Genomic DNA, 19,861 nt, shown 5'->3' on the forward strand with positions numbered 1-19,861 from the left:
GGCAGACACGATTGCAGCGGTTGCAAGGGAAAATTGGTTGGTTGGGGTTGGGTGTTGGGTTTTTCCTCCTTTGCCTTTTGTCAGTGAGTGTCACTGCTTATAACTATGGGTAAGGTTTCACAGTAGTCTTCAGAAGGGTTCTGGGTTTAGGCAGGAAACCAGGGGTATATGTGAGCAGATGGGGTGGAGCCAACCATCAGCACAACACACAGTTCACTGCACTAATCCCTTCCTGTAGAATTTAGGGTCTGTGAATGAAGACAGAGAACATGGGTTCAGAAAAAAAGTTGAAAAATATAGTTATTTACAAATTTACAGATTTAAGTGGTCTGGGGGGTCTGGAGATCCTGGTGGAGGATTGATGTGGTTTTGAAATTAAAGTTGGAGCTCCCTCTAGCATGGGTTCCATTGTGCTGTATGCTTTGAATTTTGGTAGAGACTGGTTAGCAGAATTGAACAGGAAATAATTTTATATCAATGGACAAGCTAAAAGAGGAAGAACGGAGAATGTTTCCATTGGAATCCTTCCTCAGAAATTAAGGTAGGGGTATTTGGAGAGGTTCAGAAGAAATATGGCAAGGACACATTATGAATCCCATCAAATAGTTCTTCTGACTTGGTTGGATCTTAAAGATCTCATCACGTGAAATGAAAAGAGCGAGCAGTGTTCATCTACCATCTCCATTTCAACAAACAATGTCAGAAAGAGTCGAATCTGCTCACGCATTGGTGGCAAAGTGCAGGAATAGAATTACTATATTGTTTGGCGCAACATGAGCCAGCAGTATTCATTGGCTGTTAAAGTGGAAGATGGTGTGTTTGAGAGAAGGGGGGTCCATGAAGGTCCTCCGAAATAGTGATTCCCAGGAACTTCAATTTTCTCACCCTCTCCACTTCTGATCTCCCAATTGTCATGGGATCGTACACCTCTGGTTTCCCCTCTTAAAGTTAACAGTCAGCTCTTTGGTTTTTGTGAGGTTGTTGTTGATGCACCTTTCAACCTCCTGTGTGATGACTCATTTCCCCCTTTTATACAACCCACTACCATAGTATTGTCCTAAATTTGTAGGTGGTGTTATTTCCGTACTGAGCCTCACAGTCATAGATGTGAAGAGAGTAGACCGGGGGCTAAGAACACAGCCCTATGGTGCTCTAATATTGCTGGCGATTGTGGAGAGGATGTTCTTGCCAATCTGCACTGATTGAGGTCCAGAGGTAAGGAAATCTAGGTTTCAATTACACAGTGGCGTGTAAAGTATTCAAACAGCTTCCCACAAGTGGAGACAAAACTATAAATATGACCTTGTACTTGGACAAGATCCCACAACATAGAACATTACTGATGTAATATTGATTGTTAGTCTGAACATAGGCATTGACAAGAAAGTTTAACTTTAAAGTTCAACCAACACAGAAGTGATGTGCCCAAAGCTTATAGGGAGTTCAGTTGTATTAATAAAATCATTCACCACATGCAAAGCATGTCATTGTGCTATTATACAATGTGTTGGTTAGAGTACATCTGGACTCAGTTTTGGCATAGTATGTGATGTGGCAACTGAGCGAGATGACAGCTATCTGTTTTGTGTCTCGAGTGGATACTCAATGCACTGACAAAATATGAGGTTGTTCGAGGCAAATAAAAATAAAGCTAATTTTCTGGAAATCAGAAAGTCAAAACAGAAAATGCTAGAAAGATTCAGCAAGTCAGACAGCGGCTGTAGAAAGAGAAGCAGAGTTAATGTAAATACCATTTCTATTGAAGGGTTGTCAATGTTTTGCTCTTCTTCTTCAGCCAACAATCCAGGTTGGTCTAGTCCCCCTCCCCCACCATTGACATGGCCTACTGGGATTGTTGTCTGAAGAAGGCATGCAAATTCATTGAGGGCCCCTTCCACCCCGCACACAGTATCTTTCAGCTGCTCCTGTCGGGGAAGAGATACAGGAGGATCAGAGCCAGTACCACAAGGCTGAGGAACAGCTTCTTCCCATGGGCAGTGAGAATGCTGAACGACCAAAGGAACTGCTCACACTAACCATCACATTCATGAAACCATATTTATTTCTTGATTTCTTCTTGTTTGTCTGTATGTGTGTTTGGTTTGGTTGTGCATCTGCCTGTTTTGCACTGAGGATCGGAGAATACTATTTCATCAGGTTCTACTTGTTCAATTAGATGACAATAAATTGACTTGACACCTACATTTTCTGTATGGTTGAGGTTGTGCAAGTTCGATGAAGCACCCAATCTTCTCCTGCTTGTCATCGTTCAGTGTCACCATAGCGCTTGGATCAGATCAAGATGTGTTGCTGAGCCAGAATGGAGATAATTTACTCTGCATCTATTATATGCTATTCTGGTCTATACATACAATTGGACCATTACCAACAAGTGCATTTTATTTCCTATTCCTGACAGAACCACCCTTTAAACACACCTGTCTGATGGTCCTTTCCCATATGTGCAAATTAATTGTATGAATAATTCATAGCATTCAAGGGTTTGAAAGGTGCAGGTGAACTAACTACACATCTGCAATTCTGGTTTCAAACATTTGTGCGAATTTCTTAACATTCTATGGGCAATGTGAATGCCTTAGAAAATCCTGTAATTTTAACGAATCACTGATCATTTCTCTGGAATCCTGGATGTAAAAATTCCAAAAGTTGGTTATTAAATTTATTCGATTTCACTGATAATTCGGGATGTCTGGAATAATGTGTCCTATTATCATTTCGTCTGCAGAATTTTAAAACAACTTCGAAAGAGAAATAATGAATGAGGTTTCCCTATCTTGGTAGGAAGCTGATGTGAAATCTGGGCAAAAATGAATATACAAGTTTTTTTTCCCCATACACTTTATCTACAATAATTTATTTACAAAAAATAGAAATGTTCCAAGTCTTTTCTCATCCTTAATGTTATATCCATTGACATTGCCACACTTTCATAAAGTAGAAAAAACAAACTTAAAGGTAGCAATTCCCTGCCCTTATGTCAGAAAACTTACCTTCATGAATGCTACCCAACTGGCTCCAAGGCACCAACTCCAATCCCTCTCTGAGGTAATGTCAGCGGCGGAGTGCAGAACTCCACCACGTATCATGAACATACTACCACTGCAAGTGGCTGGCTTGGGGCGGGCTCATAATGCCATGGTGACGTCGTCAGCCTGAGACACAGGAGCGGGTTTTTAAAAACGCCGACAGTGTGTATGGCAGGAAAGCATTTCTGCCTGGGCACTAAGACTGGTTGAAAACATCCCAATCAACTTTCCTTCCTGCTCTGGGGTCGCCATTCTCCCCTATAGGGCTCTTTCCGTGCTCGGTGTGTGTGAATGACGTCGACTCGGTGGGCAGTGCTACAGCACCAGTTGCACTGGCTCCATCGACTCCGAAGGACAACATGAGGTGCTACTCTTCATTAAAGCGGTGCAAGAGTTGCCTTTTTGGGGTGATCCATAAAAGGGTAAGTTTGAATTTTTCTCCACGAATTTAGCAGGCCTCGAGTCAGAGGCTCAACATGAAATCATCTATATATTCAATAATTAGACCATTGCTTGCACTGTGGCACCATGTCGTGACTTTCCCCCCTCTGTTATTTTAGGGGCTTCCCTTCAATCTCAGCTCCTCAATGGCCAGTGATGAAAGGACTCTAGACTGTAGTCTATTCCTACAGCATCCTTGCATTAGCTGCACTATGCCTCAGTGTATATCTCAGCACATTCTCTGGCAGCCGAGAATGTGAAAGTATGCAGCAATCCCTGACTGATATCTCAGTGTGCAGACTTTATTTTGTGTTTTACTGTTGAAAGACCAGCAAGTTTCAGGAGACCAAAGTGCGTATTTCACTGAGTTGATGGTCTTCCAGCAATTCTGGATGTCTGTCTCTGCATGCGACCCCGGAATCAGCCCATAAATCATAGCCCTCTGTCACGTTGCTATTGGGGATGAACTGTGACAAGGACTCTTGCATCCTTGGTGTATAGTCTATGTTCCATCAGAAATTCAGTGGGTGATGTTCCATGTTCAAGTGGCGAAGCTCTGTAACTCAATAGAGCTAGATGCAAATCAAAGCCACTGAAAAGTGCTTTCTTGAACAACTGTTTAACTATGTGAACTCCTTTCTTTGCTTTGCCGTTTGACTATGGATGAAAAGTTCTGAAATTCTCTATAACTGCATCATGGTCCATTGTCACTGTAGATAATTTGAGGAATTCCATGTCTTGCAAAGATTGATTTCGTATATTGGATCACACAAGCAGCAGATATGCTAAGAAGCAATGCAATGTCCAAAGAGTTTGATAGATAATCAATAACTAGCAAGTAATTCTTCCATTCATGTGGAACAGATCAGTCCCAACTTTCTGCCATAGTTCTGCTGGTATGAATTTACCAGTGAAATTGATCATTCCCAGCACTCTCAATATGCCTTTTTTTGTCAGTGGTTCTGGGCATCTCTAAAGTTGCTTTCTCCTTGCTCTTATCTGGCTTCACAGCTGCCTCTGACATTTTATTTTCCAAAAAAGCTGATTTCCTTCGCACCAAACTGACATATGTTTACATTTAATCTCTACTCTGGATGTGTTGTAGCACTTTGATGAGCCTCTCGTGTTGTTCTTGTGTGGATCCCCATAGGATCATCTCATCCATGTACACACTAACCCCATTTATGCCTTCTATGATGTGCTCCATTGTCCTGTGGAACATTTCCAGAGCTGAGGAAATTCCAAAAGGCATCTTCAGACATGAGTATCGGCCAAACGGAGTATTGAATGTACAGTATTTTGTGCTATCATCATGTAGTTTTATTTGCCGGAGGCCCAAGGATGCATCCAATTTAGTGAAAAACTTTGCACTTGTAATTTCATCCCTGGTCAGAATCTGATAATGTTCCCTCTTTATATTGGCATTCAGGTCTTTTATGTCCATGCACACATGTAGGGCACTGTTCTTCTTTCTGACATACACCATTGAATTCACCCATTCTGTGGGCTCCTCCACTTTCTTTATGACCCCTAGTGATGATGTTCAGTCGAGTTCCTGCCTGAGCTTTTCTTATAGTGGCGCTGGAACTCACCTTGGGGTTTGCACTACTGGCTGTGTATCTTATAGACCCCAATCCCCTTGAAGATGTCGGGAAATTGATCCAGTATTTCCTCTACGCTGTTCTGTGCATGGCCACTGTTAATGTGATATTTCCTCTTGACGAGGTTTAAATTTTCACATGCTTTGTCACCAAGCAGTGAATGATGCCCATCTGGGACTACTGTGAACCTGAGATGGTGCTCTTTATCTTTAAATTTCACTGGAGTTTACATGTATCTTTCATGTCAATGCTCTGACCATTTTAGACTTTGAGCAGTACAGGAATTGCATGCATGTATGGCTTTATCTTCATTGCCTTAGCATCTAAGTTGAAAGGAATATTTGTTCCATTTGTAAGCAATGACACTGTTCACTTCCTGCACCAGTGGGAGCAGTTTCAATGAGATCAGTTTCTTTTATAGTGTGCACAGTGTCTTCTATAGTGTGTACACTTTTATTTCTGTTTAGCTTCCCTTTGGAAAAATCATTGCTTTGCATAGTGATTCTGGCCTTTGCACTTGTTACAGACTTTTCCATAAGCTGGGCATTACTTTATTGCATGTTCAGTGTTGCATCATTTACAATTGAAATGTCTTTCCATTTTTTTGTTGTTTCATGCATCTCATGAAACAACTTGTTTGTGTGTCCGTCCAGATACTGTGGCTTTGGCTATGCCTTCATTTTCTCTGGCATTTACATTATCACTGAACTTTTTCACCTATAGTTCAGCTAATTCACTGGCGTGGCATATCTTCATAGATCCAGCAAAGATAAGCTCTGTCTCTCACAGCAACCTCTCTCTCACTTTCTTATCATTAATTCTGAACACAGTTTTATCACAGTTCATTGAATTTTGCAGCGATCCAAAATTACATGTTCTTGCTTTTCATTTTAGGTCTGTTAAAAAAGTTTCAAAGCTCTCTCCCTGCATCTGCGTATGTGAGTAAAACACATGCCTCTTTTTTTCTTTGGTGAACAGTGTTCATTAAAACATCTCAATAACCTTATCGAATTTGCTTTGGTCTTATGCCTCGGCAAAAAAAACCAAATGTGTTGAAAACCTCTAGAGCTTGAGGACCCGCCATGATAAGTAGCAGTGCAATCTTCCAAGTAACCAGTTCGCTATAAATTCCAATGGCTCGCAGGTACAGCATAAAACTTTGTTTAAACAGCTTTCTTTAAACTCATGGTCAACATTTCCAGTCCATTTTGCAGCATTAGGAGTTTTTAAACTCTCCATATTTTCACTGCATATTTTCATGTACATATGTTCCAGACTGTTACTCACGATGCACACTGTGGTTTATTTTTCTTTCACTCCTGTGTGCAGCAGAACTTGGCTGTTTCTTCCACTCTTGACTGTTTCTTCTTCTCCTGGTAGCATGTGATGCTTCTTTTATTGCAATAAACAAACTTGGGTTCTTTTAAAAACAACTATATTTATTAACTAAGCAAACATCTCAAAGGACAGAACATACACATGCCAGACCGCACTTGAAGCTACCCAAAATGCAACAGCATTCCCCAGATGCTGCACACTCCATCTCTGACTCCTCCTGTTAGTAGCACTCTATCACTACACCCATCATGCCCACTGAATCCTTGTCTCTCAGTGTCTGCAGAACATTCTGTACTTAATACTGCCTGATGGACTTTGCTCAAAGGTGTTTGTTTGGAAAAACTTTTCTACAAAAGATAGATAGTGTGGCAAAGTCCAGCTAACTGGGACATTGTGCGGCAACATGACCGGGCCCAGACTTTGCAACACATGGGACAGGTAGAACCTTCAACGTATCATGGCACTTGATGCCCTCCTACTTTGATTCTATGCACAGCCTGATGCAGCCACACATGAATGTGGTCATCAGGATGAGGGCCATTTTGAATCCTAATATGAACTGAAAGATTGCTCCAGTGACCGATAGGGCTATGGTGTGGGGGATTGACCAGGTTCAACTCTTTTATTGAGAGGGGTTGCCCCACCCACAGATCCAACTTCTGGTGGACTTTCGTGATCCGCTCCGATCAACTTTTGTGGCAAGCCTCTGTCTCTCCAAACCAGATTCCCATTATCTTTAGGTTGTCAGATCTGACTGTGAGGGGGTTGATGGACTGGTCAAACCAATTACCGAAGGGCATTGCCTCGCTCTTCTGCTGGTTTACACTGGTGTCCAATGCAGACTTAAAATGGCAGCAGATGATGATCAGTCTGCGGACTGATCAAGCGTCTGACCAGAAGACAATGATGTCGTTCATGTACAGGGCGGCTTTGTCCTGAGTAGCTCCATTGTCTCACAACATCACTCCTCTTATGCCCTCATGCTTCCTGATGGATTCAGCAAAGGGCTCTATGCAGCACATAAATAAGACTGGAGAGAGCGGTCATCCCTCCTGACTCCAGATTTTTTTGGACTGCACTGCAGATTTCCACATAGAGCAGTTTAATTGAATTTCAGATTCCTTCCCCAAACCCCATTTTGGAGAGCTCATGTACAATATCTAATCAAAAGTCTTCTGGTCTAAGCTGACCAGGCAGGTGTACACCCACTGTGTCCAGCACATAGGTGATGGTATCTCTGAGTAGTGTGAGGCTGTCGAGGTTTTCTGCCTGGAGCTGAACAGGTTTGGTCTGGGTGGATCATCCATCCCAAGTTGGACTTGGCTCGATTGGTAATGGCTTTGGACAGGATCTTGTAGTCAATGTTTAACATTGAAAATGGTCTCCTCTTTCTCCCCTTTCTGTTTATAGATGAGGGTGATGATGCTCTTCCTCATGGACTCTGAGATGCTGCCTGCCAGGAGCATAGCGTTGTACATTTCGAGCAGGTCCAGCCCCAGCCAGACCCACAGAGCCATGTACAACTCAGCTGGTGAGCTGTTGCTTCTGGGAGTTCTACTCGACCCAAAAGAATGCATGGAACCATCAGCTCCCCCAAGGTAATTGGCTGGTACAAACTCTATCGTCCAGTGACAGAGGTCAGGAAATTGTGGGAGACCATTTTGTCTGCAGCCACATGGCTAAGTTTTTTGCAGTTCCGGCACACTCTGGACTTTCTGGTGTCGACCAATTATTCACGGTTCCCTCTAATAGTGAACTCTGAGGGGGGAGTGGATAATTTCCTCTTTACTTTCAGCTTCACCTTCACTTGCCTCTTGCTGATCCAGATTCCCAACGTAGATGCAAGCCTCCTTTCCCTCGACATAATGGCCAGAAAAGATGAACACATTGGTTACATTTAAGGAAAGACTGGATAGTTACATGGATAGGAGAGGCCAGGTGCTGGTCAGTGAGACTAGGAGGGTGGGGATTTGTTACGGCATGGACTAGTAGGGCCGAACTGGCCTGTTCTGTGCTGTAAGTGGTTATATGGTTATATGGTTACATCCATGTTGGTTCAACTTGTCCACCATTATCACTTGTTCATTCTGCATTCGAAGGGTGAAATATGCAGTCTTCCTGTCAAAGAGGACCCACCCAAATGGGTTCCCTTTGTTCACATCTTTCACTCCACCCTGCCAGTTTTACGGAGTTCTTGTCCTCCTGACATCCTCGTGAGACTGATGGAGGTGAGCTTACTGGTGGAAAGAGTGTTAGATAAGCCCCTCAATCATCATGGAGCCACTCCTGCGTCAGCAGGCTAGCTCACATCAGAAGATCTCTTCCACTCCAATGGTCCTACCACATAACTTCTTCTTCTTTTCCCTTCTTGATGCTAAAGCTTCTCACAGATACACTTGCTCAGCTCACAGTGGACAAACTACACTTGATCTTAGCCAAAAAGCCGAGAAGCAGAGCCAGCAAGAGACCGATCAATTTTTTAACTGGATCATGGCTGATCCTAAGTTTTCAGTCTGCTTTTTATGACAGGAGGGGTTAGTAGTTAAGGAAAGGTCATCAAATGCAAACGACTCCATTTAATTTTTATTTTTCATCAGCAGATTTGTGCAAATAGGGTTCCAATTTTTGAGCTGCAGTTCCTACAACTGATAAAGTACTTCAATGTCCATAAAATGCATTGGGGGATTCTGAGCATGTAAATGGAATCTTTACCCAAGAGGGTAAATGAGTCCACTCAGGACAGGGATTAACATAAGGGAATCAAGCATTAAGTAGCCTGTGCAGGGAAGTAGTGCTGAGATAAAAAGATCTCTTATTCTTATTGAATAGCAGGGAATGCATGGAAGGTGGGGGCGGGGGCGGGGGCTGTGGCTAAATGGTCTATCCCGGCTTCTGCTCTTACCTTGTAACAGAAGATCTGCAGGTCTCCACATCATTATTGATCCTGAATTGTGTACATGTTGCATTTTGCGAAAAACTCTCATCAATCTTGGTCCATTTGAACACAAAGGAGCCTAATAAAATGTCCTATGATAATAATCATGTTTAATTTGGATGTTTGTTATCTCTTAGGTGTTATCAATCTTGTTTTCTTTAAATGAGCGTAACTTTCTCATTCTAAGCAGGTGAAATCCTAGACTAAGGACTCATGCCTGTTAAATGGAAACACTTTGAATAGTTCCTGTTTATTTGATAATATGAATTGGGATTGCATGACACTCAAGGCTGATATTGGGAACTGGGGGATTATATGCTCGAATTATTGTTGACAGTGTGATGGTACAATACTCGATGTAATCATATATCCTTTTAGAAGCTGTTCAGCTCAATTAAATTATGACTGAATTAAATCAAGATAATCTGTTAAAGTCACTTTTTCCTCCATGTTTTAAAGTTTCTAGTAGGCATTTACTATTTCTATTTCAGTAAATGTTCTTCTCTCCCCATCAGCTCAGGAGGTAACAGAATAGATGGAAGGAACTGTGGATCAAAACATTGCAATTCTCAGTGGGCTCAAAACAGATTCTAAAAGGGATCTGTGGCAATTTGAGTGAAATTACACAAAGGTTAGCATTTTTAATAATAAACCTACAATCTAAATATTTAAAAGGGATATAAACATTTAATTGTTTAAAAAAAATCTGCTTTACGAGGCAATCGTAACATTCAGTGAATCCCTCAGTAGCTAACTCCTTACATTTAACAAGACAGGGACGCAGAAATGATTGCCCCCTGATATCAGTCCATGAACCATTAATACATCAGTATGGCTTATTTGATCCTTTAAGTTACCTAGATGGCTGCACTAAAATATCAGCTGAAAGAATGTCATGTGAACACAGCATGTGGAATTGTACTTGTTAAATTATTAGGCCAGCAGGTGAAGTTCCTGGCCATTAGTCAAGAGGATAAATTTAAGCTTGTTATCGAAATTAAGCATTATGGGAAAAGGCACGTCAGTTGAGATGAGTCCATGGCCAGATCAGCCATGATGTTATTAAATGGCAGTGCAGCCTCGACAGACCAGATGCTAGTCCTTATGTCCATGTTTGTATCCTTCCATGACAGCTATGAAATTTAAATTTCAGAAGTCAAATAAATATGGAACTAAAATTAATTTCAGTGATAGTTAGCAATAAAGCTATGGATTGTGGTAAAAATTCACCTTGTCCTTCAGGAAGGAAATCTACCATCCTTACCCAGTCTAGTTATAAATGACTTCAGGTCTACTATTGTGGTTAACTCTTAAATTTTAAAAATTAAATTTAGACATACAACTGGCACCTGTTGGGTTGACACCACTGTGGTAATTGGACTGGAACAGGTAGTCTAAATGTATAGCTTTTCCTGGAGTGCAGGTCTTCAGTACCTCAGTCAGGGTGTTCTCTGGTCTTGTACCATCCAGTGCTCTCTGCTCTCCCCTGATATGATTGGAGAGAATAAGCTGAAGGTCTTGTGCAGGTGGCCAATTCAGAAGGAAGCTGAGACTGGTCACTTAATTTGATGGACATGGTTGCCAAAGCTCCCCTTTTGCGTTCAGTACTCTCACGCTGGGCCTGCCACCATTGAGAATGAACATGTTCACTGATCCTCCTTTAGCTTCTCTTGTTTGCTATATAGGGCGGCATGGTTGGTGTAGTGGTTAGTGCAATGTCAGCGATCGGAATTCAAAAACATACCGGATGTTGCAGGTCAATAAGGTGTAATTGGGAAGCACAGGCTCGTGAGCCCAAATGGCCTGTTACCATGCTGTGTGTCTACATTTAAATTAATTTATAACTGTTCAGCAGCGTTCACAGTAAATCTGCCAGAATATCAGAGATTTGATCTGATCTGTAGGATTGATCAGTATGCTCCATTTCATGATGGTTTTCTTGTTTCCTATGAATGTCATCCTGTGCCATAGACCATGGTGGATCCTCATTTCTTGGGATTCTTGGTGTTGCTCCCAGAATTCCCTTCTACAGTCCTCATTGAATTGGAGTTGATCTCTTGGTTACAACAGTAGAATAGAGGACTAGCTGGGCCATGAGGTTAGAGATTGTGACAATACATATTTCTGCTACTGCTGATGGTCTGCAGAGCCTAATGAATGCTTTGACAGATCTTTTAGCAGAATGATAGTCATACAACATGATGGAGAATATCTCCACAAGGACTGTATGGTTGTCACTTCCTCCGTCATTGAGGAAGACGTATGAGCCTGCCATGGGGAAATTGGCAAGAACAAGGTTTATCGCTCTCATTGGTTTGCTCATTACCTACAGGATGTCCACCCTGAAAACTGTCCCTCACAGCTTGATTGTACCATAAAGCTTCTGATGGACATTTATAACTCTGCCCACAGTACATTTCATTCTCTTTTCAGTGCTTCTTTTAAATGTTGATTTGTTAACTGAGAAAAGATGGTAACTGGTAATCGGGGAAGGTTTGCCTCCTGATGCCAGAGGACATCATGGGATCCAGGGTCAGTGTTGAGAATGCCCAAGGTTCATTTCTTTGGTGGGGAGAAAATTCAAAATTGGAAAGTGCAAAGGGACTTGAGAGTCCTTGTGCAGGATACCCTGTGGATAAACCTTCAGGATGAGTCAGTGGTGAAGAGGTTGGCATTCATATCTAGAGGAATAGGATACAAGAACAGAGATGTGATGTTATACTTTTATAAGGCACTGGCAAGACCTCACTTGTAGATACAATAGAGAGAATCTTTTTCCTCAGGGCATAAGTTTAAGGTGAGAGAGGAGACATTTGAAGGAGATCTGAGGGGTAACTTTTCACAGAAAAGGTGGTGAATATCAATGGGTGTGGTGGAGCCAGATCCAATTACAATGTTCAAAGAATGTTTGAACAGGTACTTTGGATAGGAAAGGCATACATGGGCCTGATGTGGGCCACTGAGATTATCATAGACATGCTCCATAGTCAGCATGAATCTTTTCTTCTTTGGCTTGGCTTCGTGGATGAAGATTTATGGAGGGGTAATGTCCACGTCAGCTGCAGGCTCGTTTGTGGCTGACAAGTCCGATGCGGGACAGGCAGACACAGATGCAGCGGTTGCAAGGGAAAACTGGTTGGTTGAGGTTGGGTGTTGGGTTTTTCCTCCTTTGTCTTTTGTCAGTGAGGTGGGCTCTGCGGTCTTCTTCAAAGGAGGTTGCTGCCCGCCGAACTGTGAGGTGCCAAGATGCGCGGTTTGAGGCGATATCAGCCCACTGGCGGTGGTCAATCTGGCAGGCACCAAGAGATTTCTTTAGGCAGTTCTTGTACCTCTTCTTTGGTGCACCTCTGTCTCGGTGGCCAGTGGAGAGCTCGCCATATAACACAATCTTGGGAAGGCGATGGTCCTTCATTCTGGAGACGTGACCTACCCAGCGCAGTTGGATCTTCAGCAGCATGGATTCGATGCTGTCGGCCTCTGCCATCTCGAGTACTTCGATGTTGGAGATGAAGTCGCTCCAATGAATGTTGAGGATGGAGCGGAGACAATGCTGGTGGAGTGTGGGTATGACAACGGCTATGTATACGCTTATCTTTGTGAGGTTTTTCAGTTGGTTGTTTTTCCAGACTCTGTTGTGTAGTCTTCCAAAGGCGCTATTTGCCTTGGTGAGTCTGTTGTCTATCTCATTGTCGATCCTTGCATCTGATGAAATGGTGCAGCCGAGATGGTAAACTGATTGACCGTTTTGAGTTTTGTGTGCCCGATGGAGATGGCTGGTAGTCATGGTGGGGAGCTGGCTGTTGGAGGACCTCAGTTTTCTTCAGGCTGACTTCCAGGCCAAACATTTTGGCAGTTTCCGCAAAACAGGACGTCAAGCGCTGAAGAGCTGGCTCTGAATGGGCAACTAAAGCGGCATCGTCTGCAAAGAGTAGTTCACGGACAAGTTTCTCTTGTGTCTTGGTGTGAGCTTGCAGGCGCCTCAGATTGAAGAGACTGCCATCCGTGCGGTACCGGATGTAAACAGCGTCTTCATTGTTGAGGTCTTTAATGGCTTGTTTCAGCATCATGCTGAAGAAGTTTGAAAAGAGGGTTGGTGCGAGAACACAGCCTTGCTTCACGCCATTGTTAATGGAAAAGGGTTCAGAGAGCTCATTGCTGTATCTGACCCGACCTTGTTGGTATTCGTGCAGTTGGATAACCATGTTGAGAAACTTTGGGAGGCATCCGAGGTGCTCCAGTATTTGCCAAAGCCCTTTCCTACTCACGATGTTGAAGGCTTTGGTGAGGTCAACAAAGGTGATGTAGAGTCCTTTGTTTTGTTCTCTGCACTTTTGTTGGAGCTGTCTGAGGGCAAAGACCATGTCAGTAGTTCCTCTGTTTGCGCGAAAGCCGCACTGTGATTCTGGGAGAACATTTTAGGCGACACTAGGTATTATTCTATTTAGGAGAATCCTAGCGAAGATTTTGCCTGCAATGGAGAGCAGCGTGATTCCCCTGTAGTTTGAGCAGTTTTATTTCTCGCCTTTGTTTTTGTACAGGGTGATGATGATGGCATCACGAAGTTCCTGAGGCAGCTTTCCTTGGTCCCAGCAGAGCTTGAAAAACTCATGCAGTTTGGCATGCAGAGTTTTGCCGCCAGCCTTCCAGACCTCTGGGGGGGATTCCATCCATACCTGCTGCTTTGCCACTTTTCAGTTGTTCAATTGCCTTATATGTCTCTTCCCGGGTGAGGACCTCATCCTGCTCTAGCCTCAAGGGCTGTTGAGGGAGCTGGAGCAGGGCGGATTCTTGGACTGAGCATGTCAGCATGACATACAACAGCATGAATGTCAGCATGAATACAACAGGCAGAAATAACCCATTGCTATACTGCTTGACGCTATGATGCAATATTTCTGAGGTTGCCGTGGCCGCATGCTGACATGGGCCTTGCGTAGGGCTGGTTGCCGCTGGTGACGCATCAGTGGTGACGCTCGGGAAATGTTAAACTGCATGCACAGGTCAGAATGGAGAACAGGAAGAGCATCATGGTTGATGTGCACACGAGGGGCAGAAAGAGCACTGCTGTCCTCTGCGGAACAGAAGCGAATCACGAAGGGTGGGACATGGTCATGTGATGCTTGCTGGGAGGAAGAGGTGGTTGGAAGAAATAAAATGACGACATAAGTCCTTTGCTAAAGACCATTGAGTGTGTCTTCTTTATTGTTCGTGCAATGTGTATTTAGCGGTCACTACAAGATTCAATTTACAAGTCCAACTGGACTGGCAATGATTTTTCTGCATCTGAATTTGGTGCCCAGGTCAAAGCTGGGTGGTGCAGAGCTTCATTCTTTATTTGTATTCTTCTTTGGCTTGGCTTCGCGGACGAAGATTTATGGAGGGGGTAAATGTCCACGTCAGCTGCAGGCTCGTTTGTGGCTGACAAGTCCGATGCGAGACACACAGTTATGATGCAACTGGTTGGCTTGTTTGGTCATTCCAGAGGACATTTAAGACTCAGCCACATTAGCATATGGGTCAGACAGAATAAGGATGTCAGATTCCTTCCTCGAAGGACACCAGTGAATCAAAAGGTTTTATTTACACCATCTGGTAGTTTCATGGCCATCATTAATATATTTTTAAAAATGCTACAACTTATTTGGTGGGATTTGAACTCACATCTCTGGAATGGCTTGGCCAGGATGCAAGCTTACATGCTGGTAACTTGTTGTGCCCCATACATCCTCTTGTGAGATTTGCTGATTAAATAGCAGATGGAAATGCTTGGGAGTCTGGTGATGAATCATCTGTGGTAGAATATTTGGTTTTTTGTCCGTCTCTGAAGCCACAGTGTTTTTGTGGCAAATCCAGTTAGCTTTCAGGTCACTTGTAAAACTCTAAAAATGTTAATGGTGGGGAATTTGATGATAGATAAGGCCATTGAATACCAGTGGAAGGTGAATAAACTTCCTGTGGTTGGAGATGGACATTGTCAACTTGCAAAGCACATCTGTGACTTTTAACTTATTTTGAAAAGCCTGAATGTTGTAAAAACCTTGTTGCAGGAGGCACAAACTACTTCATTAGTTGATAAATTGCAACAATTAATGCAGTTAGCAGTATGCAATCTCCCAGACTGTGTCCAGTCTTTTCAATGTATAGGAGGCCACAACGGGAACAATGGATGCAGTAGATGAGCCCTGCAGATTCACAGGTGAAGTCTCACTTCACTTGGAAGGGATGTTTAGGCCCCAAATCATGTGAGGGAGGAGGAGGGATCACATATGTCATCTGGAAGTTTCATCAGGTTGGTCCCTCATTTTTAGGTACATCTAATAATATTATTGCCATGTCCTTCCTGCACCTCAACACTGGTAATCTGAGTTGATAGACTACATGTTTGGTATATGGGTTAGTGCAACACCTTTACAGAATTGGCAATTGGGACCCAGGTTTGAATCCTGCACTGTCTATAAGGAGCTTGTACATTCTCCCCAATGTCTGTGTGTGTTTCCTCCCACCATTCAAAACATATCAGGGATGTAGGTTAATTGGGTGTAAATTGGGTGGCACAGACTCGTGGGCCAAAATGGCTTGTTACTGTGCTACTTGGGTGGAATGGGAAAGGGGTAGTTACACTTATAGGGATGTATTATAGACCAACTAATGGGGAATGGGGAATGATAACTAGAGAAGCAAAATTTTAGGGAGATAGCAGATATTTGTAATAAGCATAGGGTTGTGATTGTGGGAGATTTTAATTTTCCAAATAGAGATTGGGAAACCCACTCTGTGAAAGGGCTGGATGGATTGGAATTTGTAAAATGTGTGCAGAATAGTTTTAAAATGTGTGCAGAATAGTTTTAAAGCTATATGTAGAGGGTCCGACTGGAGAAGGGGAATGAGATAGGTCAGGTGATGGAGGTATGTGTGGGGGAGCACTTCGGGTCCAGTGATCATGATGCCATTAGCTTCAATGTAATTATGGAAAGGGACAGGTCAGGGCCTAGGGTTGAGGTTTTTGAGTGGGGAAAAGCTAGATTTGAGGAGATGCGAGAGGATTTACAAGGACTAGATTGGGACGATTTGTTTTATGGGCAGGATTTAGTTGAGAAATGGAGGTCTTTTAAAGGTGAGATTTTGAGGGTACAAAATCTTTATGTTCCTGTTAGGTTGAAAAGCAGGTTCAAAAGTTTGAGAGAGCCATGGTTTTCAAGGGATATTGGAAACTTGGTTTGAAAAAAGAGGGAGACCTACAATAAATATAAAAAACAAAGAACAAAGGACATGTTAAAAGAATACATTGAATATAAATGAAACTTAAGATAGAAATTAGAAAAGCTAAAAGAAGGTATGAGGTGGCTATAGCAAGCAGGGTGTAAATAAATCCAAAAGGTTTCTACAAATATGTTAATAGCAAAAGGAGAGTGAAGGATAAAATTGGTCCATTAGAGAATCAGTGCAGACAACTGTGTGTGGGGCCAAAAGAGATGGAGGAGGTCTTGAACTCTATCTTTTCTTTGGTATTCACTAAGGAGAAGGATATTGAACAGTGCAGGATAAAGGAAGCAAAGAGGGTAATTATGGAGACTAAGAAAGAGGAAGTACTGGAGCTTTTGAAACATATAAAGGTGAATGTCTCCAGATCCCGATGGGATTTTCCCCAGGACCTTGAGAGGTTAGTGGGGAAATAGCAGAGGCTCTGACAGTGATTTTTCAAATGTCATTAAAGACTGGTATAGTGCCGGAGGATTGGCGTATTGCACATGTGGTTGCATTGTTCAAAAAGGGTTCGAGGAGCAAGCCTAGCAATTATCGGCCTGTAAGTTTGATGTCTGTGGTAGGTAAATTAATGGAAAGTGTTCTTAGAGATCTAAGTATCTGGAGAGAAAGGGTCTGATCAGGAAAACTCAACACGGATTTGTGCATGGAAGGTCAGGTTTGACCAAACTTGTTGAATTTTTTGAAGAGGTGACTTGGAATATTGATGAGGGTAGAGCAGTGGATGTTGTCTATGTGGACTTCGATAAGGTTCCGCATGGAAGGTTAGTTAGGAAGGTTCAGTTATTAGGCATTAGTTTTGAGATAGTCAAATGGATTCAACAGTAGCTGGAAGGGAGATGCCAGAGAGTGGTAGTGGATAACCGATGTTAGTCTGGAGGCCTGTGCCTCAGGGATCTGTATTGAGTCCATTGTTTGTCATATACATTAATGATCTGGATGATGGGATGGTAAATTGGATTAATAAATATGCAGATGATAATAAAATAGGTGGAATTCTGGACAATGAAGAAGATTTTCAAATATTTCAGAGGGATTTAGACTGCTTGGAAGGATGGGCTGAAAGATGGCAGATGGAGTTTAATAGTGATAAGTGTGAAGTGCTTCATTATGGTAGGAGTAATCAAAACAGGACATACGTAGTAAATGGGAGGGCATTGAGGAATACATTGGAGCGGAAAGATCTAGGAATAATGGTGCATTGGTCTCTGAAGATAGAATCTTATGTGGATAGGGTGGTGAAGAAGGCTTTTAGTATGCTGGCCTTTATAAATCAAAGCATGGAATACAGGAAGTGTATGTTGAGACTGTTCAAGGCATTGGTGAGGGCAAATTTAGAGTACTGTGTACAGTTCTGGTCACTGAACTATAGGAAGGATATCAACAAGGTAGAGACAGTGCAGAGAAGATTTATGAAAATGCTACCTGGGTTTCAGAATCTACATTACAATGAAGGATTGAGCAAATAAGTCTTTATTCTTTGGAGCATAGAAGGTTGAGAGGGGATTTGATAGAGGTGTTTAAGATTATGAGAGGGATAGATAGAGTTGATGTAGATAGGATTTTTCCATCGAGAGTAGGAGCGATTGAAACAAGAGGTCATAAGTTAAGAGTTGTCTTGGGTAAACTTGTACCTCTCACTTTGGTCGTTTTAGATTGGTCACAGTGTTTGAGCTACCGAAAGAAAATAGACACACACCGAGAGCAGTTCAGTTTATACAAGTCTTTATTACTAAATGGCCTGTTTCTGTGCTGTAGTTGTTATATGGTTATAGGTCTACACTTCATTTAATAAGGGTTGGTACTGCCTCACAGATGCTCAGTCCAGGTGCACAGACCCATATAATATAATTTTCATATAATGCAAACTCCAATATCCAGGTAATGTATCTTATTGTAACATTGAAGGTATTACTGCATATAGCTAAATAGGAAACTTTCCTGCAAGGAACACTGAAACAATAAATAAACAGCCAAGTAACAAAGAGCACATATCCCCAATAAATAAAATAATCGGCTCCTTGCCAAACCATTTATCAGTTGAAAATGAGAAAAAATGGAAGATATTTTCCATTCCCAGTGACATTAGTGAGACTACTTGGGGTATTTTGCGCAGCTCTGGTCATTCGGCTCTACGAAAGATATAATTAAGTTGAAAAGGGTTTTAAAAATTCATAACAATGTTGTGAATTTTCTGTACCCAGAATATTGCCAGACTTGGATTGTAATGAGAAGCTGGATAGACTGGGACTTTTCTCCCAGGGGCATGAAGGGCTGAGGGGGGACTTTATAGAGGTTTATAAAGTCACTTGGGGTATAGATAAGGGAGGTAGTCTTATTCTTTTTCTCAGGGTAAGGGAAAACTAAACCTAGAAGACATAGATTTAAAATAAGAGGGAAAAGATTTAAAGGGGACCTGAAGAATAATTTTTTAAGCACAGGAAGTGGTGGGTGTTTGAAATGATTTGCCAGAGAAGGTGTTAGAGGCAAGGACAATTGTCAATTTTAAAGGACATGTAGACAATTACATGGAAATTAAGGTTTTAGAGCAACATGAGCCAAATACAGGCAAATAGGACTAGATGGATGTAGGGCAGAAGGGCCTGCTGTACATCTCTTAACTGAAGTAATCACTTCTCCCTATACTGCCAGAGATGGGTGCACTTATGACAAGTTAGTTGGCAAGTAAAAGGTCTCATGTTGGTTCACTCACCATCTGCACAGACCATGTCTGAGGTCTTTTAGAAGATGCCTAATTGTGATGTTGACATGGCTAATCACTGGACAATGTAGACATCTCCCCACCATTCGCCTAACCTCTACCATTCCAAAAACTTCTTTTAACTGCTTTCAACTGAAGAACAGCTAGTTGAGTGGTGCAGTTTGGAGGAAGACTTCTTTGTTCATGACATTTTTACTTAATGGTGTCTGCAGCCAACAACAAGGGCTCATGAGCCTCCTCTGTGTGAATATGGCTATGCTGCCATCTCTTGCTAGGTCTTTGCTGCCATGAGTCAGGATGTTCCTGTGAATGATGAACAAGAAGTCTTGGACATTGGTGAATTGGAATAGTGAGTGTGCTGTGTTTGGTTGCTGGTTGACATCTGGTTCACAGTTCAGCACAAAATTCAGAAACAATTGGCCTGTCCAGTTATATTCTTTTGATACTTTGAGGTAACAATATTGACTTTAGTATTTTGAAAAGTAATTTGAGGGACAATTAAGAGAAAACTGCA

Source organism: Narcine bancroftii, chromosome 3, assembly GCF_036971445.1.
Source record: "Narcine bancroftii isolate sNarBan1 chromosome 3, sNarBan1.hap1, whole genome shotgun sequence".
Taxonomy (NCBI): domain Eukaryota; kingdom Metazoa; phylum Chordata; class Chondrichthyes; order Torpediniformes; family Narcinidae; genus Narcine; species Narcine bancroftii.